Source organism: Thunnus thynnus, chromosome 1 (assembly GCF_963924715.1).
Source record: "Thunnus thynnus chromosome 1, fThuThy2.1, whole genome shotgun sequence".
NCBI lineage: Eukaryota > Metazoa > Chordata > Actinopteri > Scombriformes > Scombridae > Thunnus > Thunnus thynnus.
In genome coordinates, this window is record NC_089517.1 from 40,945,973 (window position 1) to 40,967,878 (window position 21,906).

Genomic DNA, 21,906 nt, shown 5'->3' on the forward strand with positions numbered 1-21,906 from the left:
TTTTCATGTGTTTCTGTCAATTTCAGTGTTATTGGGCCCAAACTAGTGGCTTTTCATCAGAACCGATGCAGACTCACCCAAAACGCTCGGCTGCGCTGGCAGGGTCAGGGCGCACACCGTACATGCATTTTCATGGGTTTCTGTCAATTTCAGTGTTATTGGGCCCAAACTAGTGGCTTTTCATCAGAACCGATGTAGACTCACCCCAAAGGCTCGGCTGCGCTGGCGGGGTCACGGCGCACACCGTACATGCATTTTCATGTGTTTCTGTCAATTTCAGTGTTATTGGGCCCAAACTAGTGGCTTTTCACCAGAACCGATGCAGACTCACCCAAAAGGCTCGGCTGCCCTGGCTGGGTCAGGGCGCACACCGTACATGCATTTTCATGTGTTTCTGTCAATTTCAGTGTTATTGGGCCCAAACTAGTGGCTTTTCATCAGAACCGATGCAGACTCACCCTAAAGCCTCGGCTGCGCTGGCAGGGTCACGGCGCACACCGTACATGCATTTTCATGTGTTTCTGTCAATTTCAGTGTTATTGGGCCCATACTAATGGCTTTTCATCAGAACCGATGCAGACTCACCCAAAAGGCTCGGCTGCGCTGGCAGGGTTAGGGCACGCACCGCACATGCATTTTTCATGTGTTTCTGTCAATTTCAGTGTTTTCGGGCCCAAACTAGTGGCTTTTCATCAGAATCGATGCAGACTCACCCAAAACGCTGGGCTGCACTGGCAGAGTCCCGGCGCGCACCGCACATGCATTTTTCATGTGTTTCTGTCAATTTCAGTGTTTTCGGGCCCAAACTAGTGGCTTTTCATCAGAATCGATGCAGACTCACCCAAAACGCTGGGCTGCACTGGCAGAGTCCCGGCGCGCACCGCACATGCATTTTTCATGTGTTTCTGTCAATTTCAGTGTTTTCGGGCCCAAACTAGTGGCTTTTCATCAGAATCGATGCAGACTCACCCAAAACGCTGGGCTGCACTGGCAGAGTCCCGGCACGCACCGCAGATGCATTTTTCATGTGTTTCTGTCAATTTCAGTGTTTTCGGGCCCAAAATAGTGGCTTTTCATCAGAATCGATGCAGACTCACCCAAAACGCTGGGCTGCACTGGCAGAGTCCCGGCACGCACCGCACATGCATTTTTCATGTGTTTCTGTCAATTTCAGTGTTTTCGGGCCCAAACTAGTGGCTTTTCATCAGAATCGATGCAGACTCACCCAAAACGCTGGGCTGCACTGGCAGAGTCCCGGCGCGCACCGCACATGCATTTTTCATGTGTTTCTGTCAATTTCAGTGTTTTCGGGCCCAAACTAGTGGCTTTCATCAGAATCGATGCAGACTCACCCAAAACGCTGGGCTGCACTGGCAGAGTCCCGGCGCGCACCGCACATGCATTTTTCATGTGTTTCTGTCAATTTCAGTGTTTTCGGGCCCAAACTAGTGGCTTTTCATCAGAATCGATGCAGACTCACCCAAAACGCTGGGCTGCACTGGCAGAGTCCCGGCGCGCACCGCACATGTTTTTTTCATGTGTTTCTGTCAATTTCAGTGTTTTCGGGCCCAAACTAGTGGCTTTTCATCAGAATCGATGCAGACTCACCCAAAACGCTGGGCTGCACTGGCAGAGTCCCGGCGCGCACCGCACATGCATTTTTCATGTGTTTCTGTCAATTTCAGTGTTTTCGGGCCCAAACTAGTGGCTTTTCATCAGAATCGATGCAGACTCACCCAAAACGCTGGGCTGCACTGGCAGAGTCCCGGCAGGCAGCGCACATGCATTTTTCATGTGTTTCTGTCAATTTCAGTGTTTTTGGGCCCAAATTAGTGGCTTTTCATCAGAATCGATGCAGACTCACCCAAAACGCTGGGCTGCACTGGCAGAGTCCCGGCAGGCACCGCACATGCATTTTTCATGTGTTTCTGTCAATTTCAGTGTTTTCGGGCCCAAACTAGTGGCTTTTCATCAGAATCGATGCAGACTCACCCAAAACGCTGGGCTGCACTGGCAGAGTCCCGGCACGCACCGCACATGCATTTTTCATGTGTTTCTGTCAATTTCAGTGTTTTCGGGCCCAAACTAGTGGCTTTTCATCAGAATCGATGCAGACTCACCCAAAACGCTGGGCTGCACTGGCAGAGTCCCGGCAGGCACCGCACATGCATTTTTCATGTGTTTCTGTCAATTTCAGTGTTTTCGGGCCCAAACTAGTGGCTTTTCATCAGAATCGATGCAGACTCACCTAAAACGCTGGGCTGCACTGGCAGAGTCCCGGCACGCACCGCACATGCATTTTTCATGTGTTTCTGTCAATTTCAGTGTTTTCGGGCCCAAACTAGTGGCTTTTCATCAGAATCGATGCAGACTCACCCAAAACGCTGGGCTGCACTGGCAGAGTCCCGGCAGGCACCGCACATGCATTTTTCATGTGTTTCTGTCAATTTCAGTGTTTTCGGGCCCAAACTAGTGGCTCTTCATCAGAATCGATGCAGACTCACCCAAAACGCTGGGCTGCACTGGCAGAGTCCCGGCAAGCACCGCACATGCATTTTTCATGTGTTTCTCTCAATTTCAGTGTTTTCGGGCACAAACTAGTGGCTTTTCATCAGAATCGATGCAGACTCACCCGAAACGCTGGGCTGCACTGGCAGAGTCCCGGCACGCACCGCACATGCATTTTTCATGTGTTTCTGTCAATTTCAGTGTTTTCGGGCCCAAACTAGTGGCTTTTCATCAGAATCGATGCAGACTCACCCAAAACGCTGGGCTGCAATGGCAGAGTCCCGGCACGCACCGCACATGCATTTTTCATGTGTTTCTGTCAATTTCAGTGTTTTCGGGCCCAAACTAGTGGCTTTTCATCAGAATCGATGCAGACTCACCCGAAACGCTGGGCTGCACTGGCAGAGTCCCGGCACGCACCGCACATGCATTTTTCATGTGTTTCTGTCAATTTCAGTGTTTTCGGGCCCAAACTAGTGGCTTTTCATCAGAATCGATGCAGACTCACCCGAAACGCTGGGCTGCACTGGCAGAGTCCCGGCACGCACCGCACATGCATTTTTCATGTGTTTCTGTCAATTTCAGTGTTTTCGGGCCCAAACTAGTGGCTTTTCATCAGAATCGATGCAGACTCACCCGAAACGCTGGGCTGCACTGGCAGAGTCCCGGCACGCACCGCACATGCATTTTTCATGTGTTTCTGTCAATTTCAGTGTTTTCGGGCCCAAACTAGTGGCTTTTCATCAGAATCGATGCAGACTCACCCAAAACGCTGGGCTGCACTGGCAGAGTCCCGGCACGCACCGCACATGCATTTTTCATGTGTTTCTGTCAATTTCAGTGTTTTCGGGCCCAAACTAGTGGCTTTTCATCAGAATCGATGCAGACTCACCCAAAACGCTGGGCTGCACTGGCAGAGTCCCGGCGCGCACCGCACATGCATTTTTCATGTGTTTCTGTCAATTTCAGTGTTTTCGGGCCCAAACTAGTGGCTTTTCATCAGAATCGATGCAGACTCACCCAAAACGCTGGGCTGCACTGGCAGAGTCCCGGCGCGCACCGCACATGCATTTTTCATGTGTTTCTGTCAATTTCAGTGTTTTCGGGCCCAAACTAGTGGCTTTTCATCAGAATCGATGCAGACTCACCCAAAACGCTGGGCTGCACTGGCAGAGTCCCGGCACGCACCGCAGATGCATTTTTCATGTGTTTCTGTCAATTTCAGTGTTTTCGGGCCCAAAATAGTGGCTTTTCATCAGAATCGATGCAGACTCACCCAAAACGCTGGGCTGCACTGGCAGAGTCCCGGCACGCACCGCACATGCATTTTTCATGTGTTTCTGTCAATTTCAGTGTTTTCGGGCCCAAACTAGTGGCTTTTCATCAGAATCGATGCAGACTCACCCAAAACGCTGGGCTGCACTGGCAGAGTCCCGGCGCGCACCGCACATGCATTTTTCATGTGTTTCTGTCAATTTCAGTGTTTTCGGGCCCAAACTAGTGGCTTTCATCAGAATCGATGCAGACTCACCCAAAACGCTGGGCTGCACTGGCAGAGTCCCGGCGCGCACCGCACATGCATTTTTCATGTGTTTCTGTCAATTTCAGTGTTTTCGGGCCCAAACTAGTGGCTTTTCATCAGAATCGATGCAGACTCACCCAAAACGCTGGGCTGCACTGGCAGAGTCCCGGCGCGCACCGCACATGTTTTTTTCATGTGTTTCTGTCAATTTCAGTGTTTTCGGGCCCAAACTAGTGGCTTTTCATCAGAATCGATGCAGACTCACCCAAAACGCTGGGCTGCACTGGCAGAGTCCCGGCGCGCACCGCACATGCATTTTTCATGTGTTTCTGTCAATTTCAGTGTTTTCGGGCCCAAACTAGTGGCTTTTCATCAGAATCGATGCAGACTCACCCAAAACGCTGGGCTGCACTGGCAGAGTCCCGGCAGGCAGCGCACATGCATTTTTCATGTGTTTCTGTCAATTTCAGTGTTTTTGGGCCCAAATTAGTGGCTTTTCATCAGAATCGATGCAGACTCACCCAAAACGCTGGGCTGCACTGGCAGAGTCCCGGCAGGCACCGCACATGCATTTTTCATGTGTTTCTGTCAATTTCAGTGTTTTCGGGCCCAAACTAGTGGCTTTTCATCAGAATCGATGCAGACTCACCCAAAACGCTGGGCTGCACTGGCAGAGTCCCGGCACGCACCGCACATGCATTTTTCATGTGTTTCTGTCAATTTCAGTGTTTTCGGGCCCAAACTAGTGGCTTTTCATCAGAATCGATGCAGACTCACCCAAAACGCTGGGCTGCACTGGCAGAGTCCCGGCAGGCACCGCACATGCATTTTTCATGTGTTTCTGTCAATTTCAGTGTTTTCGGGCCCAAACTAGTGGCTTTTCATCAGAATCGATGCAGACTCACCCAAAACGCTGGGCTGCACTGGCAGAGTCCCGGCACGCACCGCACATGCATTTTTCATGTGTTTCTGTCAATTTCAGTGTTTTCGGGCCCAAACTAGTGGCTTTTCATCAGAATCGATGCAGACTCACCCAAAACGCTGGGCTGCACTGGCAGAGTCCCGGCAGGCACCGCACATGCATTTTTCATGTGTTTCTGTCAATTTCAGTGTTTTCGGGCCCAAACTAGTGGCTCTTCATCAGAATCGATGCAGACTCACCCAAAACGCTGGGCTGCACTGGCAGAGTCCCGGCAAGCACCGCACATGCATTTTTCATGTGTTTCTCTCAATTTCAGTGTTTTCGGGCACAAACTAGTGGCTTTTCATCAGAATCGATGCAGACTCACCCGAAACGCTGGGCTGCACTGGCAGAGTCCCGGCACGCACCGCACATGCATTTTTCATGTGTTTCTGTCAATTTCAGTGTTTTCGGGCCCAAACTAGTGGCTTTTCATCAGAATCGATGCAGACTCACCCGAAACGCTGGGCTGCAATGGCAGAGTCCCGGCACGCACCGCACATGCATTTTTCATGTGTTTCTGTCAATTTCAGTGTTTTCGGGCCCAAACTAGTGGCTTTTCATCAGAATCGATGCAGACTCACCCGAAACGCTGGGCTGCACTGGCAGAGTCCCGGCACGCACCGCACATGCATTTTTCATGTGTTTCTGTCAATTTCAGTGTTTTCGGGCCCAAACTAGTGGCTTTTCATCAGAATCGATGCAGACTCACCCGAAACGCTGGGCTGCACTGGCAGAGTCCCGGCACGCACCGCACATGCATTTTTCATGTGTTTCTGTCAATTTCAGTGTTTTCGGGCCCAAACTAGTGGCTTTTCATCAGAATCGATGCAGACTCACCCGAAACGCTGGGCTGCACTGGCAGAGTCCCGGCACGCACCGCACATGCATTTTTCATGTGTTTCTGTCAATTTCAGTGTTTTCGGGCCCAAACTAGTGGCTTTTCATCAGAATCGATGCAGACTCACCCAAAACGCTGGGCTGCACTGGCAGAGTCCCGGTACGCACCGCACATGCATTTTTCATGTGTTTCTGTCAATTTCAGTGTTTTCGGGCCCAAACTAGTGACTCTTCATCAGAATCGATGCAGACTCACCCAAAACGCTGGGCTGCACTGGCAGAGTCCCGGCAAGCACCGCACATGCATTTTTCATGTGTTTCTCTCAATTTCAGTGTTTTCGGGCACAAACTAGTGGCTTTTCATCAGAATCGATGCAGACTCACCCGAAACGCTGGGCTGCACTGGTAGAGTCCCGGCACGCACCGCACATGCATTTTTCATGTGTTTCTGTCAATTTCAGTGTTTTCGGGCCCAAATTAGTGGTTTTTCATCAGAATCGATGCAGACTCACCGAAAACGCTGGGCTGCACTGGCAGAGTCCCGACACGCACCGCACATGCATTTTTCATGTGTTTCTGTCAATTTCAGTGTTTTCGGGCCCAAATTAGTGGTTTTTCATCAGAATCGATGCAGACTCACCCAAAACGCTGGGCTGCACTGGCAGAGTCCCGGCGCGCACCGCACATGCATTTTCATGTGTTTCTGTCAATTTCAGTGTTTTCGGGCGCAAACTAGTGGCTTTCTTCAGAATCGATGCAGACTCACCCAAAACGCTGGGCTGCACTGGCAGAGTCCCGGAGCGCACCGCACATGCATTTTTCATGTGTTTCTGTCAATTTCAGTGTTTTCGGGCCCAAACTAGTGGCTTTTCATCAGAATCGATGCAGACTCACCCGAAACGCTGGGCTGCACTGGCAGAGTCCCGGCACGCACCGCACATGCATTTTTCATGTGTTTCTGTCAATTTCAGTGTTTTCGGGCCCAAATTAGTGGCTTTTCATCAGAATCGATGCAGACTCACCTAAAACGCTGGGCTGCACTGGCAGAGTCCCGGCACGCACCGCACATGCATTTTTCATGTGTTTCTGTCAATTTCAGTGTTTTCGGGCCCAAACTAGTGGCTTTTCATCAGAATCGATGCAGACTCACCCAAAACGCTGAGCTGCACTGGCAGAGTCCCGGCACGCACCGCACATGCATTTTTCATGTGTTTCTGTCAATTTCAGTGTTTTCGGGCCCAAATTAGTGGTTTTTCATCAGAATCGATGCAGACTCACCGAAAACGCTGGGCTGCACTGGCAGAGTCCCGGCACGCACCGCACATGCATTTTTCATGTGTTTCTGTCAATTTCAGTGTTTTCGGGCCCAAACTAGTGGCTTTTCATCAGAATCGATGCAGACTCACCCAAAACGCTGGGCTGCACTGGCAGAGTCCCGGCACGCACCGCACATATATTTTTTCATGTTTTTCTGTCAATTTCAGTGTTTTCGGGCCCAAACTAGTGGCTTTTCATCAGAATCGATGCAGACTCACCCAAAACGCTGGGCTGCACTGGCAGAGTCCCGGCACGCACCGCACATGCATTTTTCATGTGTTTCTGTCAATTTCAGTGTTTTCGGGCCCAAATTAGTGGTTTTTCATCAGAATCGATGCAGACTCACCCAAAACGCTGGGCTGCACTGGCAGAGTTCCGGCGCGCACCGCACATGCATTTTTCATGTGTTTCTGTCAATTTCAGTGTTTTCGGGCCCAAACTAGTGGCTTTCATCAGAATCGATGCAGACTCACCCAAAACACTGGGCTGCACTGGCAGAGTCCCGGCGCGCACCGCACATGCATTTTCATGTGTTTCTGTCAATTTCAGTGTTTTCGGGCCCAAACTAGTGGCTTTCATCAGAATCGATGCAGACTCACCCAAAATGCTGGGCTGCACTGGCAGAGTCCCGGCGCGCACCGCACATGCATTTTTCATGTGTTTCTGTCAATTTCAGTGTTTTCGGGCCCAAACTAGTGGCTTTTCATCAGAATCGATGCAGACTCACCCAAAACGCTGGGCTGCACTGGCAGAGTCCCGGCGCGCACCGCACATGCATTTTTCATGTGTTTCTGTCAATTTCAGTGTTTTCGGGCCCAAACTAGTCGCTCTGCATCAGAATCGATGCAGACTCACCCAAAACGCTGGGCTGCACTGGCAGAGTCCCGGCGCGCACCGCACATGCATTTTTCATGTGTTTCTGTCAGTTTCAGTGTTTTCGGGCCCAAACTAGTGGCTTTTCATCAGAATCGATGCAGACTCACCCAAAACGCTGGGCTGCACTGGCAGAGTCACGGCGCACACCGTACATGCATTTTCATGTGTTTCTGTCAATTTCAGTGTTATTGTGCCCAAACTAGTCGCTTTTCATCAGAACTGATGCAGACTCACCCTAAAGCCTCGGCTGCGCTGGCAGGGTCACGGCGCACACCGTACATGCATTTTTCATGTGTTTCTGTCAATTTCAGTGTTTTCGGGCCCAAACTAGTGGCTTTTCATCAGAATCGATGCAGACTCACCCAAAACGCTGGGCTGCACTGGCAGAGTCCCGGCGCGCACCGCACATGCATTTTCATGTGTTTCTGTCAATTTCAGTGTTTTCGGGCCCAAATTAGTGGCTTTTCATCAGAATTGATGCAGACTCACCCAAAACGCTGGGCTGCACTGGCAGAGTCCCGGCAGGCACCGCACATGCATTTTTCATGTGTTTCTGTCAATTTCAGTGTTTTCGGGCCCAAACTAGTGGCTTTTCATCAGGATCGATGCAGACTCACCCAAAACGCTGGGCTGCACTGGCAGAGTCCCGGCGCGCACCGCACATGCATTTTTCATGTGTTTCTGTCAATTTCAGTGTTTTCGGGCCCAAACTAGTCGCTCTGCATCAGAATCGATGCAGACTCACCCAAAACGCTGGGCTGCACTGGCAGAGTGCCGGCACGCACCGCACATGCATTTTTCATGTGTTTCTGTCAGTTTCAGTGTTTTCGGGCCCAAATTAGTGGCTTTTCATCAGAATCGATGCAGACTCACCCAAAACGCTGAGCTGCACTGGCAGAGTCCCGGCACGCACCGCACATGCATTTTTCATGTGTTTCTGTCAATTTCAGTGTTTTCGGGCCCAAACTAGTGGCTTTTCATCAGAATCGATGCAGACTCACCCAAAATGCTGGGCTGCACTGGCAGAGTCCTGGGACGCACCGCACATGCATTTTTCAAATGTTTCTGTCAATTTCAGTGTTTTCGGGCCCAAACTAGTGGCTTTTCATCAGAATCGATGCAGACTCACCCAAAACGCTGGGCTGCACTGGCAGAGTCCCGGCACGCACCGCACATGCATTTTTCATGTGTTTCTGTCAATTTCAGTGTTTTCGGGCCCAAATTAGTGGTTTTTCATCAGAATCGATGCAGACTCACCCAAAACGCTGGGCTGCACTGGCAGAGTCCCGGGACGCACCGCACATGCATTTTTCATGTGTTTCTGTCAATTTCAGTGTTTTCGGGCCCAAACTAGTGGCTTTTCATCAGAATCGATGCAGACTCACCCAAAACGCTGGGCTGCACTGGCAGAGTCCCGGCACGCACCGCACATGCATTTTTCATGTGTTTCTGTCAATTTCAGTGTTTTCGGGCCCAAATTAGTGGTTTTTCATCAGAATCGATGCAGACTCACCCAAAACGCTGGGCTGCACTGGCAGAGTCCCGGCACGCACCGCACATGCATTTTTCATGTGTTTCTGTCAATTTCAGTGTTTTCGGGCCCAAACTAGTGGCTTTCATCAGAATCGATGCAGACTCACCCAAAATGCTGGGCTGCACTGGCAGAGTCCCGGGACGCACCGCACATGCATTTTTCATGTGTTTCTGTCAATTTCAGTGTTTTCGGGCCCAAACTAGTGGCTTTTCATCAGAATCGATGCAGACTCACCCAAAACGCTGGGCTGCACTGGCAGAGTCCCGGCACGCACCGCACATGCATTTTTCATGTGTTTCTGTCAATTTCAGTGTTTTCGGGCCCAAATTAGTGGTTTTTCATCAGAATCGATGCAGACTCACCCAAAACGCTGGGCTGCACTGGCAGAGTCCCGGCACGCACCGCACATGCATTTTTCATGTGTTTCTGTCAATTTCAGTGTTTTCGGGCCCAAATTAGTGGTTTTTCATCAGAATCGATGCAGACTCACCCAAAACGCTGGGCTGCACTGGCAGAGTCCCGGCGCGCACCGCACATGCATTTTCATGTGTTTCTGTCAATTTCAGTGTTTTCGGGCCCAAACTAGTGGCTTTCATCAGAATCGATGCAGACTCACCCAAAATGCTGGGCTGCACTGGCAGAGTCCCGGCGCGCACCGCACATGCATTTTTCATGTGTTTCTGTCAATTTCAGTGTTTTCGGGCCCAAACTAGTGGCTTTTCATCAGAATCGATGCAGACTCACCCAAAACGCTGGGCTGCACTGGCAGAGTCCCGGCGCGCACCGCACATGCATTTTTCATGTGTTTCTGTCAATTTCAGTGTTTTCGGGCCCAAACTAGTCGCTCTGCATCAGAATCGATGCAGACTCACCCAAAACGCTGGGCTGCACTGGCAGAGTCCCGGCGCGCACCGCACATGCATTTTTCATGTGTTTCTGTCAGTTTCAGTGTTTTCGGGCCCAAACTAGTGGCTTTTCATCAGAATCGATGCAGACTCACCCAAAACGCTGGGCTGCACTGGCAGAGTCACGGCGCACACCGTACATGCATTTTCATGTGTTTCTGTCAATTTCAGTGTTATTGTGCCCAAACTAGTCGCTTTTCATCAGAACTGATGCAGACTCACCCTAAAGCCTCGGCTGCGCTGGCAGGGTCACGGCGCACACCGTACATGCATTTTCATGTGTTTCTGTCAATTTCAGTGTTATTGGGCCCAAACTAGTCGCTTTTCATCAGAACCGATGCAGACTCACCCAAAAGGCTCGGCTGCGCTGGCAGGGTCACGGCGCACACCGTACATGCATTTTCATGTGTTTCTGTCAATTTCAGTGTTATTGTGCCCAAACTAGTCGTATTTCATCAGAACCGATGCAGACTCACCCAAAAGGCTCGGCTGCGCTGGCAGGGTCACGGCACACACCGTACATGCATTTTCATGTGTTTCTGTCAATTTCAGTGTTATTGGGCCCAAACTAGTGGCTTTTCATCAGAACCGATGCAGACTCACCCAAAAGGCTCGGCTGCGCTGGCAGGGTCAGGGCGCACACCGTACATGCATTTTCATGTGTTTCTGTCAATTTCAGTGTTATTGGGCCCAAACCAGTCGCTTTTCATCAGAACCGATGCAGACTCACCATAAAGCCTCGGCTGCGCTGGCAGGGTCACGGCGCACACCGTACATGCATTTTCATGTGTTTCTGTCAATTTCAGTGTTATTGTGCCCAAACTAGTGGCTTTTCTTCAGAACCGATGCAGACTCACCCAAAAGGCTCGGCTGCGCTGGCAGGGTCAGGGAGCACACCGTACATGCTTTTTCATGTGTTTCTGTCAATTTCAGTGTTATTGGGCCCAAACTAGTGGCTTTTCATCAGAACTGATGCAGACTCACCCAAAAGGCTCGGCTGCGCTGGCAGGGTCACGGCGCACACCGTACATGCATTTTCATGTGTTTCTGTCAATTTCAGTGTTACTGGGCCCAAACTAGTGGCTTTTCATCAGAACCGATGCAGACTCACCCAAAAGGCTCGGCTGCGCTGGCAGGGTCACGGCGCACACCGTACATGCATTTTCATGTGTTTCTGTCAATTTCAGTGTTATTGGGCCCAAACTAGTGGCTTTTCATCAGAACCGATGCAGACTCACCCAAAAGGCTCGGCTGCGCTGGCAGGGTCAGGGCGCACACCGTACATGCATTTTCATGTGTTTCTGTCAATTTCAGTGTTATTGGGCCCAAACTAGTCGCTTTTCATCAGAACCGATGCAGACTCACCCTAAAGCCTCGGCTGCGCTGGCAGGGTCACGGCGCACACCGTTACATGCATTTTCATGTTTTTCTGTCAATTTCAGTGTTATTGGGCCCAAACTAGTCGCTTTTCATCAGAACCGATGCAGACTCACCCAAAAGGCTCGGCTGCGCTGGCAGGGTCAGGGCGCACACCGTTACATGCATTTTCATGTTTTTCTGTCAATTTCAGTGTTATTGGGCCCAAACTAGTCGCTTTTCATCAGAACCGATGCAGACTCACCCTAAAGCCTCGGCTGCGCTGGCAGGGTCAGGGCGCACACCGTACATGCATTTTCATGTGTTTCTGTCAATTTCAGTGTTATTGGGCCCAAACTAGTCGCTTTTCATCAGAACCGATGCAGACTCACCCAAAAGGCTCGGCTGCGCTGGCAGGGTCAGGGCGCACACCGTACATGCATTTTCATGTGTTTCTGTCAATTTCAGTGTTATTGGGCCCAAACTAGTGGCTTTTCATCAGAACCGATGCAGACTCACCCAAAAGGCTCGGCTGCACTGGCAGAGTCCCGGCAGGCACCGCACATGCATTTTTCATGTGTTTCTGTCAATTTCAGTGTTTTCGGGCCCAAACTAGTGGCTTTTCATCAGAATCGATGCAGACTCACCCAAAACGCTGGGCTGCACTGGCAGAGTCCCGGCAGGCACCGCACATGCATTTTTCATGTGTTTCTGTCAATTTCAGTGTTTTCGGGCCCAAACTAGTGGCTTTTCATCAGAATCGATGCAGACTCACCCAAAACGCTGGGCTGCACTGGCAGAGTCCCGGCAGGCACCGCACATGCATTTTTCATGTGTTTCTGTCAATTTCAGTGTTTTCGGGCCCAAACTAGTGGCTTTTCATCAGAATCGATGCAGACTCACCCAAAACGCTGGGCTGCACTGGCAGAGTCCCGGCGCGCACCGCACATGCATTTTCATGTGTTTCTGTCAATTTCAGTGTTTTCGGGCCCAAATTAGTGGCTTTTCATCAGAATTGATGCAGACTCACCCAAAACGCTGGGCTGCACTGGCAGAGTCCCGGCAGGCACCGCACATGCATTTTTCATGTGTTTCTGTCAATTTCAGTGTTTTCGGGCCCAAACTAGTGGCTTTTCATCAGAATCGATGCAGACTCACCCAAAACGCTGGGCTGCACTGGCAGAGTCCCGGCGCGCACCGCACATGCATTTTTCATGTGTTTCTGTCAATTTCAGTGTTTTCGGGCCCAAACTAGTGGCTTTCATCAGAATCGATGCAGACTCACCCAAAACACTGGGCTGCACTGGCAGAGTCCCGGCGCGCACCGCACATGCATTTTTCATGTGTTTCTGTCAATTTCAGTGTTTTCGGGCCCAAACTAATGGCTTTCATCAGAATCGATGCAGACTCACCCAAAACACTGGGCTGCACTGGCAGAGTCCCGGCACGCACCGCACATGCATTTTTCATGTGTTTCTGTCAATTTCAGTGTTTTCGGGCCCAAACTAGTGGCTCTTCATCAGAATCGATGCAGACTCACCCACAACGCTGGGCTGCACTGGCAGAGTCCCGGCAGGCACCGCACGTGCATTTTTCATGTGTTTCTGTCAATTTCAGTGTTTTCGGGCCCAAACTAGTGGCTTTTCATCAGAATCGATGCAGACTCACCCAAAACGCTGGGCTGCACTGGCAGAGTCCCGGCACGCACCGCACATGCATTTTTCATGTGTTTCTGTCAATTTCAGTGTTTTCGGGCCCAAACTAGTGGCTTTTCATCAGAATTGATGCAGACTCACCCAAAACGCTGGGCTGCACTGGCAGAGTCCCAGCACGCACCGCACATGCATTTTTCATGTGTTTCTGTCAATTTCAGTGTTTTCGGGCCATTATTAGTGGTTTTTCATCAGAATCGATGCAGGTTCACCCAAAACGCTGGGCTGCACTGGCAGAGTCCCGGCACGCACCGCACATGCATTTTTCATGAGTTTCTGTCAATTTCAGTGTTTTCGGGCCATTATTAGTGGTTTTTCATCAGAATCGATGCAGACTCACCCAAAACGCTGGGCTGCACTGGCAGAGTCCCGGCACGCACCGCACATGCATTTTTCATGTGTTTCTGTCAATTTCAGTGTTTTCGGGCCCAAACTAGTGGCTTTTCATCAGAATCGATGCAGACTCACCCAAAACGCTGGGCTGCACTGGCAGAGTCCCGGCGCGCACCGCACATGCATTTTTCATGTGTTTCTGTCAATTTCAGTGTTTTCGGGCCCAAACTAGTGGCTTTCATCAGAATCGATGCAGACTCACCCAAAACACTGGGCTGCACTGGCAGAGTCCCGGCGCGCACCGCACATGCATTTTTCATGTGTTTCTGTCAATTTCAGTGTTTTCGGGCCCAAACTAATGGCTTTCATCAGAATCGATGCAGACTCACCCAAAACACTGGGCTGCACTGGCAGAGTCCCGGCACGCACCGCACATGCATTTTTCATGTGTTTCTGTCAATTTCAGTGTTTTCGGGCCCAAACTAGTGGCTCTTCATCAGAATCGATGCAGACTCACCCACAACGCTGGGCTGCACTGGCAGAGTCCCGGCAGGCACCGCACGTGCATTTTTCATGTGTTTCTGTCAATTTCAGTGTTTTCGGGCCCAAACTAGTGGCTTTTCATCAGAATCGATGCAGACTCACCCAAAACGCTGGGCTGCACTGGCAGAGTCCCGGCACGCACCGCACATGCATTTTTCATGTGTTTCTGTCAATTTCAGTGTTTTCGGGCCATTATTAGTGGTTTTTCATCAGAATCGATGCAGACTCACCCAAAACGCTGGGCTGCACTGGCAGAGTCCCGGCACGCACCGCACATGCATTTTTCATGTGTTTCTGTCAATTTCAGTGTTTTCGGGCCCAAACTAGTGGCTTTTCATCAGAATCGATGCAGACTCACCCAAAACACTGAGGTGCACTGGCAGAGTCCCGGCACGCACCGCACATGCATTTTTCATGTGTTTCTGTCAATTTCAGTGTTTTCGGGCCCAAACTAATGGCTTTTCATCAGAATCGATGCAGACTCACCCAAAACGCTGGGCTGCACTGGCAGAGTCCCGGCACGCACCGCACATGCATTTTTCATGTGTTTCTGTCAATTTCAGTGTTTTCGGGCCCAAATTAGTGGTTTTTCATCAGAATCGATGCAGACTCACCCAAAACGCTGGGCTGCACTGGCAGAGTCCCGGCACGCACCGCACATGCATTTTTCATGTGTTTCTGTCAATTTCAGTGTTTTCGGGCCCAAACTAGTGGCTTTTCATCAGAATCGATGCAGACTCACCCAAAACGCTGGGCTGCACTGGCAGAGTCCCGACAGGCGCCGCCCATGCATTTTTCATGTGTTTCTGTCAATTTCAGTGTTTTCGGGCCCAAATTAGTGGCTTTTCATCAGAATCGATGCAGACTCACCCAAAACGCTGGGCTGCACTGGCAGAGTCCCGACAGGCGCCGCACATGCATTTTTCATGTGTTTCTGTCAATTTCAGTGTTTTCGGGCCCAAATTAGTGGCTTTTCATCAGAATTGATGCAGACTCACCCAAAACGCTGGGCTGCACTGGCAGAGTCCCGGCAGGCACCGCACATGCATTTTTCATGTGTTTCTGTCAATTTCAGTGTTTTCGGGCCCAAACTAGTGGCTTTTCATCAGAATCGATGCAGACTCACCCAAAACGCTGGGCTGCACTGGCAGAGTCCCGGCGCACACCGCACATGCATTTTTCATGTGTTTCTGTCAATTTCAGTGTTTTCGGGCACAAACTAGTGGCTTTTCATCAGAATCGATGCAGACTCACCCGAAACGCTGGGCTGCACTGGCAGAGTCCCGGCACGCACCGCACATGCATTTTTCATGTGTTTCTGTCAATTTCAGTGTTTTCGGGCCCAAACTAGTGGCTTTTCATCAGAATCGATGCAGACTCACCCAAAACGCTGGGCTGCACTGGCAGAGTCCCGGCACGCACCGCACATGCATTTTTCATGTGTTTCTGTCAATTTCAGTGTTTTCGGGCCCAAACTAGTGGCTTTTCATCAGAATCGATGCAGACTCACCCGAAACACTGGGCTGCACTGGCAGAGTCCCGGCAGGCACCGCACATGCATTTTTCATGTGTTTCTGTCAATTTCAGTGTTTTCGGGCCCAAACTAGTGGCTCTTCATCAGAATCGATGCAGACTCACCCAAAACGCTGGGCTGCACTGGCAGAGTCCCGGCAGGCACCGCACATGCATTTTTCATGTGTTTCTGTCAATTTCAGTGTTTTCGGGCCCAAACTAGTGGCTTTTCATCAGAATCGATGCAGACTCACCCGAAACGCTGGGCTGCACTGGCAGAGTCCCGGCACGCACCGCACATGCATTTTTCATGTGTTTCTGTCAATTTCAGTGTTTTCGGGCCCAAACTAGTGGCTTTTCATCAGAATCGATGCAGACTCACCCAAAACGCTGGGCTGCACTGGCAGAGTCCCGGCACGCACCGCACATGCATTTTTCATGTGTTTCTGTCAATTTCAGTGTTTTCGGGCCCAAACTAGTGGCTTTTCATCAGAATCGATGCAGACTCACCCGAAACGCTGGGCTGCACTGGCAGAGTCCCGGCAGGCACCGCATATGCATTTTTCATGTGTTTCTGTCAATTTCAGTGTTTTCGGGCCCAAACTAGTGGCTCTTCATCAAAATCGATGCAGACTCACCCAAAACGCTGGGCTGCACTGGCAGAGTCCCGGCAGGCACCGCACATGCATTTTTCATGTGTTTCTGTCAATTTCAGTGTTTTCGGGCCCAAACTAGTGGCTTTTCATCAGAATCGATGCAGACTCACCCAAAACGCTGGGCTGCACTGGCAGAGTCCCGGCAGGCACCGCACATGCATTTTTCATGTGTTTCTGTCAATTTCAGTGTTTTCGGGCCCAAACTAGTGGCTTTTCATCAGAATCGATGCAGACTCACCCAAAACGCTGGGCTGCACTGGCAGAGTCCCGGCGCGCACCGCACATGCATTTTCATGTGTTTCTGTCAATTTCAGTGTTTTCGGGCCCAAATTAGTGGCTTTTCATCAGAATTGATGCAGACTCACCCAAAACGCTGGGCTGCACTGGCAGAGTCCCGGCAGGCACCGCACATGCATTTTTCATGTGTTTCTGTCAATTTCAGTGTTTTCGGGCCCAAACTAGTGGCTTTTCATCAGGATCGATGCAGACTCACCCAAAACGCTGGGCTGCACTGGCAGAGTCCCGGCGCGCACCGCACATGCATTTTTCATGTGTTTCTGTCAATTTCAGTGTTTTCGGGCCCAAACTAGTCGCTCTGCATCAGAATCGATGCAGACTCACCCAAAACGCTGGGCTGCACTGGCAGAGTGCCGGCACGCACCGCACATGCATTTTTCATGTGTTTCTGTCAGTTTCAGTGTTTTCGGGCCCAAATTAGTGGCTTTTCATCAGAATCGATGCAGACTCACCCAAAACGCTGGGCTGCACTGGCAGAGTCCCGGCACGCACCGCACATGCATTTTTCATGTGTTTCTGTCAATTTCAGTGTTTTCGGGCCCAAACTAGTGGCTTTTCATCAGAATCGATGCAGACTCACCCAAAATGCTGGGCTGCACTGGCAGAGTCCTGGGACGCACCGCACATGCATTTTTCAAATGTTTCTGTCAATTTCAGTGTTTTCGGGCCCAAACTAGTGGCTTTTCATCAGAATCGATGCAGACTCACCCAAAACGCTGGGCTGCACTGGCAGAGTCCCGGCACGCACCGCACATGCATTTTTCATGTGTTTCTGTCAATTTCAGTGTTTTCGGGCCCAAATTAGTGGTTTTTCATCAGAATCGATGCAGACTCACCCAAAATGCTGGGCTGCACTGGCAGAGTCCCGGGACGCACCGCACATGCATTTTTCATGTGTTTCTGTCAATTTCAGTGTTTTCGGGCCCAAACTAGTGGCTTTTCATCAGAATCGATGCAGACTCACCCAAAACGCTGGGCTGCACTGGCAGAGTCCCGGCACGCACCGCACATGCATTTTTCATGTGTTTCTGTCAATTTCAGTGTTTTCGGGCCCAAATTAGTGGTTTTTCATCAGAATCGATGCAGACTCACCCAAAACGCTGGGCTGCACTGGCAGAGTCCCGGCACGCACCGCACATGCATTTTTCATGTGTTTCTGTCAATTTCAGTGTTTTCGGGCCCAAACTAGTGGCTTTCATCAGAATCGATGCAGACTCACCCAAAATGCTGGGCTGCACTGGCAGAGTCCCGGGACGCACCGCACATGCATTTTTCATGTGTTTCTGTCAATTTCAGTGTTTTCGGGCCCAAACTAGTGGCTTTTCATCAGAATCGATGCAGACTCACCCAAAACGCTGGGCTGCACTGGCAGAGTCCCGGCACGCACCGCACATGCATTTTTCATGTGTTTCTGTCAATTTCAGTGTTTTCGGGCCCAAATTAGTGGTTTTTCATCAGAATCGATGCAGACTCACCCAAAACGCTGGGCTGCACTGGCAGAGTCCCGGCACGCACCGCACATGCATTTTTCATGTGTTTCTGTCAATTTCAGTGTTTTCGGGCCCAAATTAGTGGTTTTTCATCAGAATCGATGCAGACTCACCCAAAACGCTGGGCTGCACTGGCAGAGTCCCGGCGCGCACCGCACATGCATTTTCATGTGTTTCTGTCAATTTCAGTGTTTTCGGGCCCAAACTAGTGGCTTTCATCAGAATCGATGCAGACTCACCCAAAATGCTGGGCTGCACTGGCAGAGTCCCGGCGCGCACCGCACATGCATTTTTCATGTGTTTCTGTCAATTTCAGTGTTTTCGGGCCCAAACTAGTGGCTTTTCATCAGAATCGATGCAGACTCACCCAAAACGCTGGGCTGCACTGGCAGAGTCCCGGCGCGCACCGCACATGCATTTTTCATGTGTTTCTGTCAATTTCAGTGTTTTCGGGCCCAAACTAGTCGCTCTGCATCAGAATCGATGCAGACTCACCCAAAACGCTGGGCTGCACTGGCAGAGTCCCGGCGCGCACCGCACATGCATTTTTCATGTGTTTCTGTCAGTTTCAGTGTTTTCGGGCCCAAACTAGTGGCTTTTCATCAGAATCGATGCAGACTCACCCAAAACGCTGGGCTGCACTGGCAGAGTCACGGCGCACACCGTACATGCATTTTCATGTGTTTCTGTCAATTTCAGTGTTATTGTGCCCAAACTAGTCGCTTTTCATCAGAACTGATGCAGACTCACCCTAAAGCCTCGGCTGCGCTGGCAGGGTCACGGCGCACACCGTACATGCATTTTCATGTGTTTCTGTCAATTTCAGTGTTATTGGGCCCAAACCAGTCGCTTTTCATCAGAACCGATGCAGACTCACCATAAAGCCTCGGCTGCGCTGGCAGGGTCACGGCGCACACCGTACATGCATTTTCATGTGTTTCTGTCAATTTCAGTGTTATTGTGCCCAAACTAGTGGCTTTTCTTCAGAACCGATGCAGACTCACCCAAAAGGCTCGGCTGCGCTGGCAGGGTCAGGGAGCACACCGTACATGCTTTTTCATGTGTTTCTGTCAATTTCAGTGTTATTGGGCCCAAACTAGTGGCTTTTCATCAGAACTGATGCAGACTCACCCAAAAGGCTCGGCTGCGCTGGCAGGGTCACGGCGCACACCGTACATGCATTTTCATGTGTTTCTGTCAATTTCAGTGTTACTGGGCCCAAACTAGTGGCTTTTCATCAGAACCGATGCAGACTCACCCAAAAGGCTCGGCTGCGCTGGCAGGGTCACGGCGCACACCGTACATGCATTTTCATGTGTTTCTGTCAATTTCAGTGTTATTGGGCCCAAACTAGTGGCTTTTCATCAGAACCGATGCAGACTCACCCAAAAGGCTCGGCTGCGCTGGCAGGGTCAGGGCGCACACCGTACATGCATTTTCATGTGTTTCTGTCAATTTCAGTGTTATTGGGCCCAAACTAGTCGCTTTTCATCAGAACCGATGCAGACTCACCCTAAAGCCTCGGCTGCGCTGGCAGGGTCACGGCGCACACCGTTACATGCATTTTCATGTTTTTCTGTCAATTTCAGTGTTATTGGGCCCAAACTAGTCGCTTTTCATCAGAACCGATGCAGACTCACCCAAAAGGCTCGGCTGCGCTGGCAGGGTCAGGGCGCACACCGTTACATGCATTTTCATGTTTTTCTGTCAATTTCAGTGTTATTGGGCCCAAACTAGTCGCTTTTCATCAGAACCGATGCAGACTCACCCTAAAGCCTCGGCTGCGCTGGCAGGGTCAGGGCGCACACCGTACATGCATTTTCATGTGTTTCTGTCAATTTCAGTGTTATTGGGCCCAAACTAGTCGCTTTTCATCAGAACCGATGCAGACTCACCCAAAAGGCTCGGCTGCGCTGGCAGGGTCAGGGCGCACACCGTACATGCATTTTCATGTGTTTCTGTCAATTTCAGTGTTATTGGGCCCAAACTAGTGGCTTTTCATCAGAACCGATGCAGACTCACCCAAAAGGCTCGGCTGCGCTGGCAGGGTCACGGCGCACACCGTACATGCATTTTCATGTGTTTCTGTCAATTTCAGTGTTATTGGGCCCAAACTAGTGGCTTTTCATCAGAACCGATGCAGACTCACCCAAAAGGCTCGGCTGCGTTGGCAGGGTCACGGCGCACACCGTACATGCATTTTCATGTGTTTCTGTCAATTTCAGTGTTATTGGGCCCAAACTAGTGGCTTTTCATCAGAACCGATGCAGACTCACCCAAAAGGCTCGGCTGCGCTGGCAGGGTCACGGCGCACACCGTACATGCATTTTCATGTGTTTCTGTCAATTTCAGTGTTATTGGGCCCAAACTAGTGGCTTTTCATCAGAACCGATGCAGACTCACCCAAAAGGCTCGGCTGCGCTGGCAGGGTCAGGGCGCACACCGTACATGCATTTTCATGTGTTTCTGTCAATTTCAGTTTTATTGGGCCCAAACTAGTGGCTTTTCATCAGAACCGATGCAGACTCACCCAAAAGGCTCGGCTGCGCTGGCAGGGTCACGGCGCACACCGTACATGCATTTTCATGTGTTTCTGTCAATTTCAGTGTTATTGGGCCCAAACTAGTGGCTTTTCATCAGAACCGATGCAGACTCACCCAAAAGGCTCGGCTGCACTGGCAGGGTCACGGCGCACACCGTACATGCATTTTCATGTGTTTCTGTCAATTTCAGTGTTATTGGGCCCAAACCAGTCGCTTTTCATCAGAACCGATGCAGACTCACCATAAAGCCTCGGCTGCGCTGGCAGGGTCACGGCGCACACCGTACATGCATTTTCATGTGTTTCTGTCAATTTCAGTGTTATTGGGCCCAAACTAGTCGCTTTTAATCAGAACCGATGCAGACTCACCCAAAAGGCTCGGCTGCGCTGGCAGGGTCACGGCGCACACCGTTACATGTATTTTCATGTTTTTCTGTCAATTTCAGTGTTATTGGGCCTAAACTAGTCGCTTTTCATCAGAACCGATGCAGACTCACCCATAAGGCTCGGCTGCGCTGGCAGGGTCACGGCGCACACCGTACATGCATTTTCATGTGTTTCTGTCAATTTCAGTGTTATTGGGCCCAAACTAGTGGCTTTTCATCAGAACCGATGCAGACTCACCCAAAAGGCTCGGCTGCGCTGGCAGGGTCACGGCGCACACCGTACATGCATTTTCATGTGTTTCTGTCAATTTCAGTGTTATTGGGCCCAAACTAGTGGTTTTTCATCAGAACCGATGCAGACTCACCCAAAAGGCTCGGCTGCGCTGGCAGGGTCAGGGCGCACACTGTACATGCATTTTCATGTGTTTCTGTCAATTTCAGTGTTATTGGGCCCAAACTAGTGGCTTTTCATCAGAACCGATGCAGACTCACCCAAAAGGCTCGGCTGCGCTGGCAGGGTCACGGCGCACACCGTACATGCATTTTCATGTGTTTCTGTCAATTTCAGTGTTATTGGGCCCAAACTAGTGGCTTTTCATCAGAACCGATGCAGACT